This window comes from Megascapheus bottae, chromosome 25 (genome assembly GCF_031878675.1).
Source record: "Megascapheus bottae isolate mThoBot1 chromosome 25, mThoBot2.hap1, whole genome shotgun sequence".
NCBI classification, from domain to species: Eukaryota; Metazoa; Chordata; class Mammalia; order Rodentia; family Geomyidae; genus Megascapheus; species Megascapheus bottae.
This window is the reverse complement of record NC_143533.1, coordinates 1221874-1233933: the sequence shown is the minus strand read 5'-3', so window position 1 is coordinate 1233933 and position 12060 is coordinate 1221874.

Below are 12060 nucleotides of genomic sequence, written 5' to 3'. Positions count from 1 at the left end.
GATATTTCCAGCAGGCCTTTGCTGCCACTCAAGAGCTCATTTGCCTCTCTGTTTCCTACCACATTCACATTCATAGTTTTACCTCTGTCGCCAATGGATTGCTCCCCCTCAGGGACTGCAGGACATTTTGTAGTTTGGAGCTTTTTCTCTTCTTAATCTTTCCCACAATTCCCAGTGCTGCCTTAGCACATAAAAGGCACTTTATAAAGACTTTCTACTCGTGAGCTGATAGCTCACACCTGTAATCCTAACTACTCAGGAGGCTGTGATCTGACCATCAAAATTTGAAGCTAATCCCAATAGAAAGGCCCATGAGACTCTTCTCTCGGATGAGCTAGCAAGATACAATTAGAAGTAGAGGGGTGGTTCAAGTGGTAGAGTGCCAGCCTTACGTAAAAAAGCCAAGCATGAACACAAGGCCCACAAGAAAAAAAAATTCCAGGTAACTGATCTACTGATTGATTGATTGGAAAAATCTGTAAATTCTATAAGCTATTGCTTCCAAAATCCAAAATAGGATTTACAGAATTGGTTTTCACTAAATTGCTTGCCTTCAAAAAAAATCCACCTTTTCCATAATTGCTTCGTTAGGCCTTTAGATTCAGAAAACTGCCCTAAAAATAATGAAATGAGTAAATATACCACTTCGCTGTTAATAATAGGCCCAATCTGATTCATATGCTGGATGCTGGCTTCCCAGCCCCCCTCTTCATCTTAAGTGGTTCTGGAAGGTTCGAGCTGAAACCACAAAGTGAAAAGAAACGATGGATTCATGGAACAGGGCGACAGTGATAGGGAGCCAAGACCAACCAACAACGTCTGCTTAGGACAAAAGGCCTGATCCAGCAAATCGCTCAGAAAGTTCCATCTATATTTATAACTTAAGAAAGCTTTGAGGAGCTGAGGAAACTCTGGCTCTGGGCACTAAGTGTTCCCTTCTGGTTCAGATGCAAGATGGCCTATTTCCATCTCAGGGGATGTCATGGCCCCTTTGGACACCCATGTCCTTCCCTTTCCTTCCCTTCCTTCTTTCCTTCCATCTTTCCTTTTTGTGCCAGTCCTAGGACTTGAACTCAGTGCCTGGACACTGTCCCTGAGCTCTTTTGTTCAAGGCTCTACCATTTAAGCCTCACCACCACTTCCGGCTTTTTGCAGTTAATTGGAAATAAAGAGTCTCATGGACTTTGCCTGCCCGGGCTGGCTTCAAACCATGATCCTCCAATCTCAGCCTCCTGATTAACTAGGAACACAGGTGTGAGCCACAGATGGCTCACCTCCATCTCTTACTCTTTGCACTTCATTTGCCCTTGATTCATAAAGCGTGCAACAATGAAAAGCACTGTGTGTATTGAGTCCAGATGTGTTGTGTTGGAGACGCTGATTGAGTCATTGTGTTTACACACACAGGCACACACACACACACACACACACACACACACACACTTGTTTCAGCATCCATTAGTCAAGTGAGTTTGGTTTGAACACATCCACTTAGGTATCCAATGCTTCTTGATCCGAATCACCTCTGAGTCTCTCTCCTCGCCCTTCCCGAACCTGTCTCAGAATGCCTTGCTCCATTCTCACCCATGTGCAGAAACCATGATGACTCTCCTTGCCCTCCTTCCCCATCTGTCTGTTCTCTCCCATGCCGCTGGTCCCCACACCCCACGTGAGCCATGTTAACATACGTGGAAACCGCTCCAATGTCATCTCACACACCCATATGCCATTTCTGAGAGAGGTTGGTCCCGTGCATATGTATATGTGCATATTAATATATATATATGATTCTGTATGTAGGTAGCTGCTTGCATTTTAGGTCTAACATCTACATGGGGTGAGAACACAAGGCCTTTGTCCTTCTGAGCCGGGCTCACTTCACTTAACACGTTCCATTCACTTCTCTGCAGATCACACCATTCCACGCCTCGTCAGAGCTGAGGAATATTCCTATCCATTCACCCACTGTAGGGCATCTGGGCTGATTTCCTGGCATGGTGCCTTGATTATGTCCCGTCTTGAATTCCTGCTCATCATGTGATGTGACTGAAGTGGGGAGATGAAGGAACTTGCTCAAGGCTCAGCTCACACAGCCCAGTAAGTGGTAGATGGAGGATTTGAACCCAGGTTTGCCTCTCTTCGAAGCCCTAGGTCTCAGCTTTTAAATTACCATGGGATTCCAAGTGGAGATTTTAGAAGGATGATGGACAAGAAAGTCCCTTTCCTGGGCCTTCGCACTGTGGAGTTGAAAAGGGAATCTAATACTGCGTTTCTTTGTCCAAACCAAGTGTAACCCAAGTTCAAAACCAACGCTCCCAAACTAACAGGGCTAGCAAGATACTGAGTTATCACCCCAGCTACTCAGGAGGTTGAGATCTGGAGGATCTCAGTTTAAAGCCAGTAAGGGACAAAACAGCCTCAAGAGATTCCACCTCCAGTTAACCAATAAAACACTGAACTGAAGGCCAGGTTCCAGTGGTAAAGTATCAGCTTTGAGCAAGAATGCCTAGCGAGTATAAGGCCCTGAGTTTAATCCAGCGCACGCACACACGCACACACACACACACACACACACACACACACACACACACACACACACACACAGAGTGTTATCCAGTCCATTGTAGTGTCATTTTCCTGGGCCGCCAATGCCTCCATCTACTGTGTCTCCGCATGGTGACAGCAGGGCAGAAAGTATGGCCACATGCCTAACCTTTAGAGGCCCTCTCCTGGCACCTCGTCTAAGCTTTGTCCTCCACGGACATCTCCAATCCTTTCTTCCTAGACTCGTGAGCATTTCTTGACTCCAATACCTGACTGGCCACTTTTAGGATGAGGAAACAGAAGCACAGAGAGGCCAGGTGATTTGCAGAAAGTCACACAGCTAGGAGGGAGCCCAGCCTGCACTGGGGGCCACCCAGCTTCAGAAGATGCTCTCTAGCCTTTCTCTTGGGGCCTTTCAGCCGAGAGTTTTTTGTGCTTTTCTGCAGGTGGACATCAGCTGCCTGTAATGGGCAGTGCCGGAAGCTGGGGTTCAGGTCTCCCCAGGACCTGGGTGAGAAACAAGCATCCACCGGCATCCCAAGGCCAGGGCCCTGTGATTAGCTGCTGGGCAGTGGGGCGGGGAGGGGGAGGACTAGGCGAGTGAGGCCACACCCCAGGAGCCACTGCGCCTGCGCATGGCTACTTCTGTTCCCGAGGCAAGCCTGATCATCCTTCCCACTTGACAAACAGGGAAACAGATCTAGGAGTTTGCTCTAGGTCTCCTGACTAGCGACTAGGAGGTGTCAGGGATAGCTTTTTCTTTTTTAAGTTGAGAAGACTGACCTTAAATTTCATTACTTGTTTCATTTATTTAATTCGATTTTATTTTTAAATTTTATTTTATTGTAATGGTGATGTCAGAGGGTTGCAGTTACGTAGGTAAGGTAATGAGTACATATCTTGTCAAACATGCTTACCCCCTCTCTTGTTTTCTCCCACTTTTCCTCCCCTCCCCCCCAACTGTAAAGTTCATTTACGAAGTGTCTTGTGAGTATCGCTGTTGCTTTAGTTCACTTTTTGTCCATTATCTCACCATTTCGTTATTCACCCTCCCTTCCCCAAACCAGATGAATGTGTATACAAGAGACAGGATACCAAAACCATACACAGTGACTACAGGAGATAAATCAAGGGGGTTGGGGGGGAACAACGACAGAAAAAAGAAATAACTTCACACCGAACATGAACAACAAAAACAGAGAAAAAAAACCCTCTTGCTTCCATATCTTGGAGTCCATTTCGATTAGCATCGTTTATATGATCATATGTACATAGCCACTGAGCTATTGTGATCCTCTGCTAGGACTATCCTAGACATGGATTCATTATTACAAGTGAGGAAAACCATGGGGCCTATGCTTCACTGCATCTGGCTTACTTCACTTAATATGAATTTCTCCAAGTCTTTCTATTTACTTATGAATGGGGCAGCACCATGCTTTCTGATGGAAGCTAGTTTTCTGAGCCCAGAAAACTGGATGCCAAAGTTCTGCCTCAGCCCCTGCTCCCTGCTGCCACCTGGAGGATGATGGGAGAGGTGCGCCAGCTACTGTAGAAGGACATATCTAGTGAAGTTTACCTAGAGAGCTCACTACAAAATACTCAGCCGTTAACAACACACTCAACCAACAAGTTAACACAATGGGAGGATTTATTTTGGGAGATTTGGGGAAGGGTTTTCAGGACTGGGGTTCAAACCCAGGGCTTTGAGCCTGATATGCAAGTGCTCTACCACTTGAGCCAGGCCCCCAGTCCTTTTGCTTTTTGTTCATTTGTTTAGATAGAGCCTCATTTGTTTTTTTTTCCCTGAAGCTGGTTTCATATCTGGTTTTTTGTCAGTTGTGGGGCTTGAACTCAGGGCCTAGGCACTGTCCCTAAGCTCTTTTGCTCAAGGCTAGCGCTCTACCACTTTGAGCCACAGGTCCACTTCCAGGTTTTTGGTGGTTCATTGGAGAAAAGAGCCTCACAGACTTTCCTGTCTGGACCAGCTTTCAACCATGATCACCAGATCTCAGCCTCCTGAGTGGCTAGATTCACAGGCAGGAGTCACCAGTGCATGGCCTGGCCTCCTATCTCAATCCTTCTACTACTGGGATTATGGGTTGCATCACCACACCCAACTATAAGGTATGCTATTTCAAGATATAATTTGCTTTATTCAGCGATGAGTTTTTAGTGACTAAATAAATTATTGAGATACTGACAAATACATATGGTTTGCAAAGACTGGGGGGTAGGGGTACTGGGGTTTGAACCTGGGGCCTGGAAGCTGTCCCTTAGCTTTTTCCCTCAAGGCTAGTGCTTTACACTTGAGCCACAGCTCCATTTATGGCTTTTTGCTGATGAACTGAATATAAGAGTCTTGTGGACTTTACTGCCCAGGCTGGCTTTGAACCTCGATCCCCAGACAATACAGGCATGAGCTACAGACACTGGGCATGACTCATGTTCTGGAAGTGTGTATCAGGATGAGGGAATGGCAGATTGCAAGAAGGACAGTCAGCCTTGAAAGGTTGAGATGTATTGGGAAGATAAAGCCATCAGAGTTTCAAGGTTGTGCCCATCTATCACTCTCATGTGTTAAATGCCTTCCCAGAAAAATGGCTGTGAACCACATGAGGGAATGTATGCCACATAGGTTCTGATGTCCCCAGCAAAGCAGGAGAGCTGGCATAGGAATAGCTAGCAGGATATAAGCTAGGGTCCCCTTGGCTGAACCTCCTTCTCCCCACCCCAAGAGAGGCTGAATCTGGGTGAAGGAAGTCATCCCCCCACTCCCACACACACCATGGGCAGTCACAAGTCCCCACTCAGTCCTGCCACCACTGCAGCTCTCACTTTCATCCTAAAGTGTCCCTGATCAGCTCTTCCCCAACATTTTCAAGACTAGTTCCTTCCAGCCTCCTCTGTGTGTGGATATATATATATATATATATATATATATATATATATATATATCACATACACATGCAGTTTTCAATATATGTGTATATATATTCTACAGTTATATATATTTCTATATAACATATATTTATATATACTACATATGTGTATGTATATATATACACATGCGCGCACACACACACACACACACACAATGTGCTGTTAGTAGGGCTTGGTGCTCTGACTTGACCTCTTCGCTCCAGGCGGGCCCTCCACTATGTGAGCCACAGCTCCACCTCCTCATCCCCTCTCTCATAAAGTTGCAGCCAGCAGTACGGAAAGCTCAGCCCTCCCCGCGGTGCCAGCAAACCTCTCTGCAGCAGTGTGTCCAGGCCTTGTCCCTCTCCTCTGTGGGAAACACCACTGTCCAGCTGCTTTACGGTCCAGGGTCCAAGGTCATGAGTTGCTAATGAATACAAACCAAGATGGCTCACAGGGCTGAGGGTAGAACAGGATGGGCAGGGGAAGGTGAGGGGACAAACACATAACTACAAGGGATCGACTAGAAGTGGTGACCCCATGATGTGCCAGCCCAGAGGATGGGATCGGGGCGGGAGGACAGATGGACGGGTCAGCGAGCAGGGGTATGTCTGAGATGGAGTGCATTAGTATGGGGTACCTATTAGGACCGGACTTGGCAGGCACCAATTACCTGTTAGCTTTTTATTTGGTAAGCCGAAAAAGCCTTAGGGTCTTCAGGCAGGAAAGCGCAGTTTATGCAAAACTGCAGGCCCCTAGGGCAGGTTGGAGAGGGATGTGGAAAAGGAGCTAGAGCCTAGTTAAGTAGGGCAAGGCCGGGCGTGGCGAGGGCGTGGCCAGGCGGGGAGGTGTGGCCAGGGTGGCGAGGGCGTGGCCAGGCGGGGAGGTGTGGCCAGGGTGGCGAGGGCGTGGCCAGGCGGGGAGGTGTGGCCAGGGTGGCGAGGGCGTGGCCAGGCGGGGAGGTGTGGTCAGGGTGGAGAGGGCATGGCCAGGCAGGGAGGTGTGGCCAGGGTGGAGAGGGCATGGCCAGGTAGGGAGGTGTGGCCAAGGTGGAGGGGGTGTGGCCAGGCGGGGGAGAAGGTGTGGCAATGTATGAGCATACGGGACTTCTGAACTTGCAAAGAACTTTCCATGATCTGAAGAGGCGTGACCAGAGGGGGTTCAGGATGTGACCAGGGGGAGGGGAGATACCTGGCAGGTGTGCCAATCACCTACGTGCTGGGCGGAGACTTGAACGGGACAGGGCATCTAGGTGCAGATTTCACACGGAGACTGGCACAGAGGCCTTCCCCAGTCCTGCTCTTTGCCGAGGGGACTTTGGGCAAGTCTGTTAACGTCTCCAAACTCCAGTGGACTCACAGGAAGGGACTCAGTGGGGGGACAGTTACCCATCAAGCCTCCAGGCTGCACAGCAAGTGAGGAAGGAATTAGTAAAACTGAATCAGCGGTGGCCTCTGGCCTTAAGGACAAATGCCTAAGGTAAAGATACTACCTTACTTAAACTGCTGTGCTGGGGCCAGCAGAAGAATGGCTGGGCACATTTCCCTAGGGAGGAAAAGGGCTTTGCTGGGTTTCTGAGAGGGAGCACTTTGACCCTGGTCACACACAGGAGGCAGATTCCTTGTAAGGAAGGTCTTTCATTCCAGCTTTCCTGTCATAAATGAGATCATACCCACTTAGTATTTCTAGTACTTGCTTTGGCTCTCCCAAAATGTCCTGCTTAATATGATAAATCGTATGTCTAGCCTTCAAAATAATGACCTAGCCCACACCCTTAAAGATTCCAGAGGAAGAGATCACTATCTCCCAAGTCTTCTCCCCAGTCAAATACAGTTTCCATTTGTGTGTGCATGTGCCAGTCATCAGGCTTGAACTCAGGGCCCAGGTGCTGTCCCTGGGTTTTTGTGTGCAAGGCTAGAGCTCTACCATTTGAGCCACAGCTCTACTTCTGGCTTTTTGATGGTTACTTGGAGATAAGAGTCTTATGGGTTTTCCTGCCCAGGCTGGAATTGCACCTTGATTCCCATGTGTCAGCCTCCTGAGGAGCTATGATTACAAGCATTGCATGTATGTTTGGGTAAAAGAATATTTAGTTGGAGGAGGAAATATATTTCTCAACTTTTGCTTCTGAGTCACACCATGGGACTAATTTCTAGCTAACAGATATAAAGTGTTATCTGTAACTTCAGGGAAAGGCTCTGGCCTTTTGTGACCCTTCATTCCTTGGACTGAAATGCAGCTGTGATAGCTTGGTGTGTTGCCATCTTGAATCCTGAAAGTCAGCTGCTGAAAATATCAGAACACTAAAAAAAAGGGGGGGGGGTGCTCACTGTTTTTGTTTTGTATTTTTTAGAGGAGGAAAATAAACCATCTTCTTAAACTACTTGGATGTGGAGTTTCCATCACTCATAAACAAACATGATCCTAACGCCTCAGGACTCAAAGTCTCTGCCTCAGGTCCAAGACCACTCCAAGGGGTGGAGGGTGGTCTGGAGTAAAGAAGGCTGGAGTGATCACATACAGTAATTAGGAGCTTATATTCATGTAAGGCAGATCTGAATTCCTAATGCCATATTTTTATTTATTTATTTTGTGTGCACCAGGCTAGGAGTTTGAACCCAAGACCTGGACATTGTCCCTGAGCTCTTTTGCTCATGGCTAGCATTCTAGTACTTTGAGCCACAGCATCCCTTCTGGTGGTTCATTGGAGTTAAGAGTCTCACAGGGATTTTTCAGTCTGGGAGGGCTTTGAACCATGATCCTCAGGTCTCAGCCTCCTGAGTGCTAGAATTACAGGAGTGAGCCCCCAGTGCCTGGCAATGGTAGTCATTTATATCATCAGCACTGCTTCTGCTGCTGTTGACGACCATTGTGGCTTCAGTTCCCTTACAAGCTGTGTGTGTGTGTGTGTGTGTGTGTGTGTGTGTGTGTGTGTGTGGCAATATGTGTAGCCAATAGAATCTCTTGCCTATAGCTATAATGGTCCTAGGCTACAATTACTCATTATGAGCTGCGTGGACAATTCCATTTCAGAGTTTGGACCTCGGGGAACATCCAGCAGCAGGGCAGGAGAAGATACAGGATGAGATCAGCAGGTATCAAAATCCATTCCATCTTCTGTGGCTATCACAAAATGCCTGAGACTAGAGAAAGGGATTTCTTTCAGGTCTTGGGACTGGAAGACTTTCCAAGTTGGAGAGTCTGTTTCCATGGAGACAGGGCCATGCCCTCTCTTGACATTACCAGGGAGCCCACTGACCCATCCAGGGGTGGCTTGCCTTATAAGAGTCTCACCCGCAATTCAGCACAATAAGGATTTAGTTTCAATGAGTTTGGTGGAGACACTGAAATGGTGGGGAGGGCGGGGGGACAGAGGGAGGGAGTCTTACCAGGCCACCAGGGTGAGGAGCAAAATACCACATGCTCATCTAATGCGAGTGTTTCTCTGTTGAGACATGACGCCATTCTATCTGACCAGGAGCCTAGCAGTGGCCTCACACCAGCCTCTGAGCCAAGGGAAGCTTTCCAAAATGCCATCATATACAGCTACCCTGCCCGTGACAGTAGCCCGTGTGCAGCTGCCCGCGGTCTCCAGAATAAATGCCCAAATACCTCGTGATTCATGGGACCCTCTGAAACATGGGACCCCTGCTTTTTCTAGCCTGAGGGTCTATAGTCACAGGCAACTTTGTTGTCTCTCAGCAGACACTTGGCAATACATAGAGACATATTTGTTTTTGTTGTTGTTGGTCCTGGGGCTTGAACTCAGGGCGTGGGCATTGTCTCCAGGCCCTTTTGCTCAAGGCTGCCATTCTATCACTTGGAGCCACAGTTTTTGAGTGGTTCATTGGAGATAGGTTTTTCACAGACTTTCCTGCCCAGGCTGACTTTCACCCGTGACTCTCAAATCTCAGCCTCCTGAATAGCTAGGATTACAGGCCTGAACCACAAGCACTGGGCACCTGGAGACATTTCTTTTTTCGTGCTAGTATTAGCTGCTGAAGGCAGGGCCTTGAGCTCTCACTTGGCTTTTATTTTGCTCATGGCTAGTACTCTACTACTTGAGCCACAGCTCCATTTCTGGATTTCTCTTGGTTAACGAGAAATAAGGATCTCTTGGATTTCTCTGCCCTTGCTGCTTTGGAACAATGATCTCCATTTCCTGAGGAGTGAGGATTACAGGTGTGAGCCACTGGCACCCAGCTAGAGACATTTTTGATCACCACAGTGGGGTGATCCATGGGTGGAGCCTGAGAATGCTGCTAAACACCCTATCATATCAACGACATTGCCCACAATGAAGCAGGATATGGTGCAGGGTGTCAACTCTGCTCTAATCTCACTTCCTGCCAGTCCTTTCCTGTACTCTGCATCCAGCCTCAGAGGCCTCACCATGTCCCAACATGTCATGCTTTCTCTGCCCTTTTGGCCATTCCCCTAGAGTGTTCTCCTTCTGAAATACTCTTCCTTCCACCCCTTGGTGTGCCCTTCCAATCTCCCTGAAAACCTTTTTTACTCCATGGACAATTTAAGGGCCTCGTAAATTATTCAGAGAATGGCCTCTATCACAGGATGCTGAAACTTGTTACTTGCTTCTGCCTTTTCTCAACATACTCTTAAGCCCCCCAGGGACAGGAACTGCTTTGTGTTCAGCTTTGAACCCACCTATCCTTCTGTGGTATTTGAAACACAAGTCGGTAGATGTTTATGAAATGACTAAATGAATGGATGCAATCTTATAATGTAAGAACAGGAATAAGAGCTAGACTAACATATCCTACAAGTAAACATTTTTTAAAAATAGAGATGCCAGCATGGTTAGTGGGGCTGGCTGTCACAGAATTCTGTTGTCATGCTGTGCCAAGGAAATAACTTCCTCAGACAGTCAGGGTTGAATGGGTACTGAACTACTTTCCTCCAGCTTGGAAGGAAGAGAGGTGCTCTGGACCATGGCTGCCTTCTCTATCTCTTCTCAAGACTCCACCCCTATTTTTTGCAAGTCCTGGGGCTTGAACTCAGAGCCTGAGCATTGTCCTTGGACTTTCTCAAGGCTAGATCTCTACCACTTGAGCCACAGCACCACTTCCGACTTTTTTCTATATACGTGGTACCGAGGAATCAAACCCCAGTCTTTGTGCGTGCTAGCCAACCACTTTACCACTAGCCCAAACTCCCAGCCCCACCCCTCTGTGTTCAGTACTAAAATATGCCTCTTCACCACCACCTTCCCCTCAGTTAGCTAAACAATAGCTCAGATCTTTCCAAACCTCAGATAATAAAGTGACCCCTGTCGCATCTCCCCCGATGTGTCCACTTCCACCCAGGGCCTCCAGGGGGCGCCAAGCACAGTGAGCTCAGTGCAGATTGCTACAGAGCTCGCAGAGCAAGCTACCCTGGTGCAGACCCCTCTCATCATCATTTCCCTCTTCCCCAGACGTGTGACCCCAGTCCACTGACCTCAAGGCTTCCTTGGCATCATGCCCAAAGTAGCTATCATCCAGCTGCCTTCAGACAAGACCAGTGTGCATCAAGTTACAGGAGCCCGGATGCTAGCGCCTGTTCAACCTCCCAAGGTTCACGGCAGCTTCATGCTTGGTTGACAGAGAAGATTGTTCATCTTGTGGGTGGCTCACTGGAAGATGATGAGACTTGACTGTGGGCTTCCCAGGACAGAAGCAAAAATGGATTTCATTTGGCTTAATGACAGAGGACTGGAGAAAAGTAGAGACAGGGTCCTGGACGTTTTCTTTTCCTAATACTAAGGCTTGAACTCAGGGCCTCATGCTCTAGCTTACCTTTTACTCTCCCAACCCCTGCAACACTCAAGGCTGGTGCTCTACCACTTGAGCCACAATCTACTTCTGGAATTTTTTTTAGGGGGTGCTTATCTGAAGATGAGTCTCATAAACTTTGCTGCCTGGGCTGGCTTTGAGCCAAGATCCTCAGATCTGAGTCTCTCGGATAGCCAGGATTACAGGCATGAGCTACAAGTACCCAGCAAGTGTGTTCTTGTTGTTTGTAAGACAAAAGACCAAGAAACTATATATGATCCTCTGTGAATCAGTGGGATGAGACAATGACTGTAGGTGATACCCTCTTCTGAATTCCAACTCGATCTATGATCAGTTCTAAACTAGGCCTGTTTTCTTTTTCTAATAATGGACTGTGTGTCCTTCTGGATGTAAAGGGCCAGAAAGGTAATTTTAAAAAAGCAAACTGAATCTCATTGTTAATCTATTTAGAATACAAGGCCTCAATACCTCCACCTCCCATGACCCAGTACAGGACAGAGAGTTCAAAATCTGAAAGATGATTATGGGAGGGAGAGGGGTGGGGGGCTCAGAGTGTGTTAGGAGCATCCAAAGACCCTTAAAATCATTCCCCAGTGTGTCTCCACTGCCAGACAGCTTACAAACAGCAATGAGTGCAGACGGGTAAGGTGCTTGCCAGGTGGATGGTGTCTAGCCTGGCTTGCCCAAGGGGCCAGCACCCCATTGCTCCCCAATAAATCACGAGGTCATTTTTCACTGCAGCAAGGCTCCATCCACCCATTGCTTTCTCCCTAACCAGCCCTGAGATTGCTCTGTGCTCTTT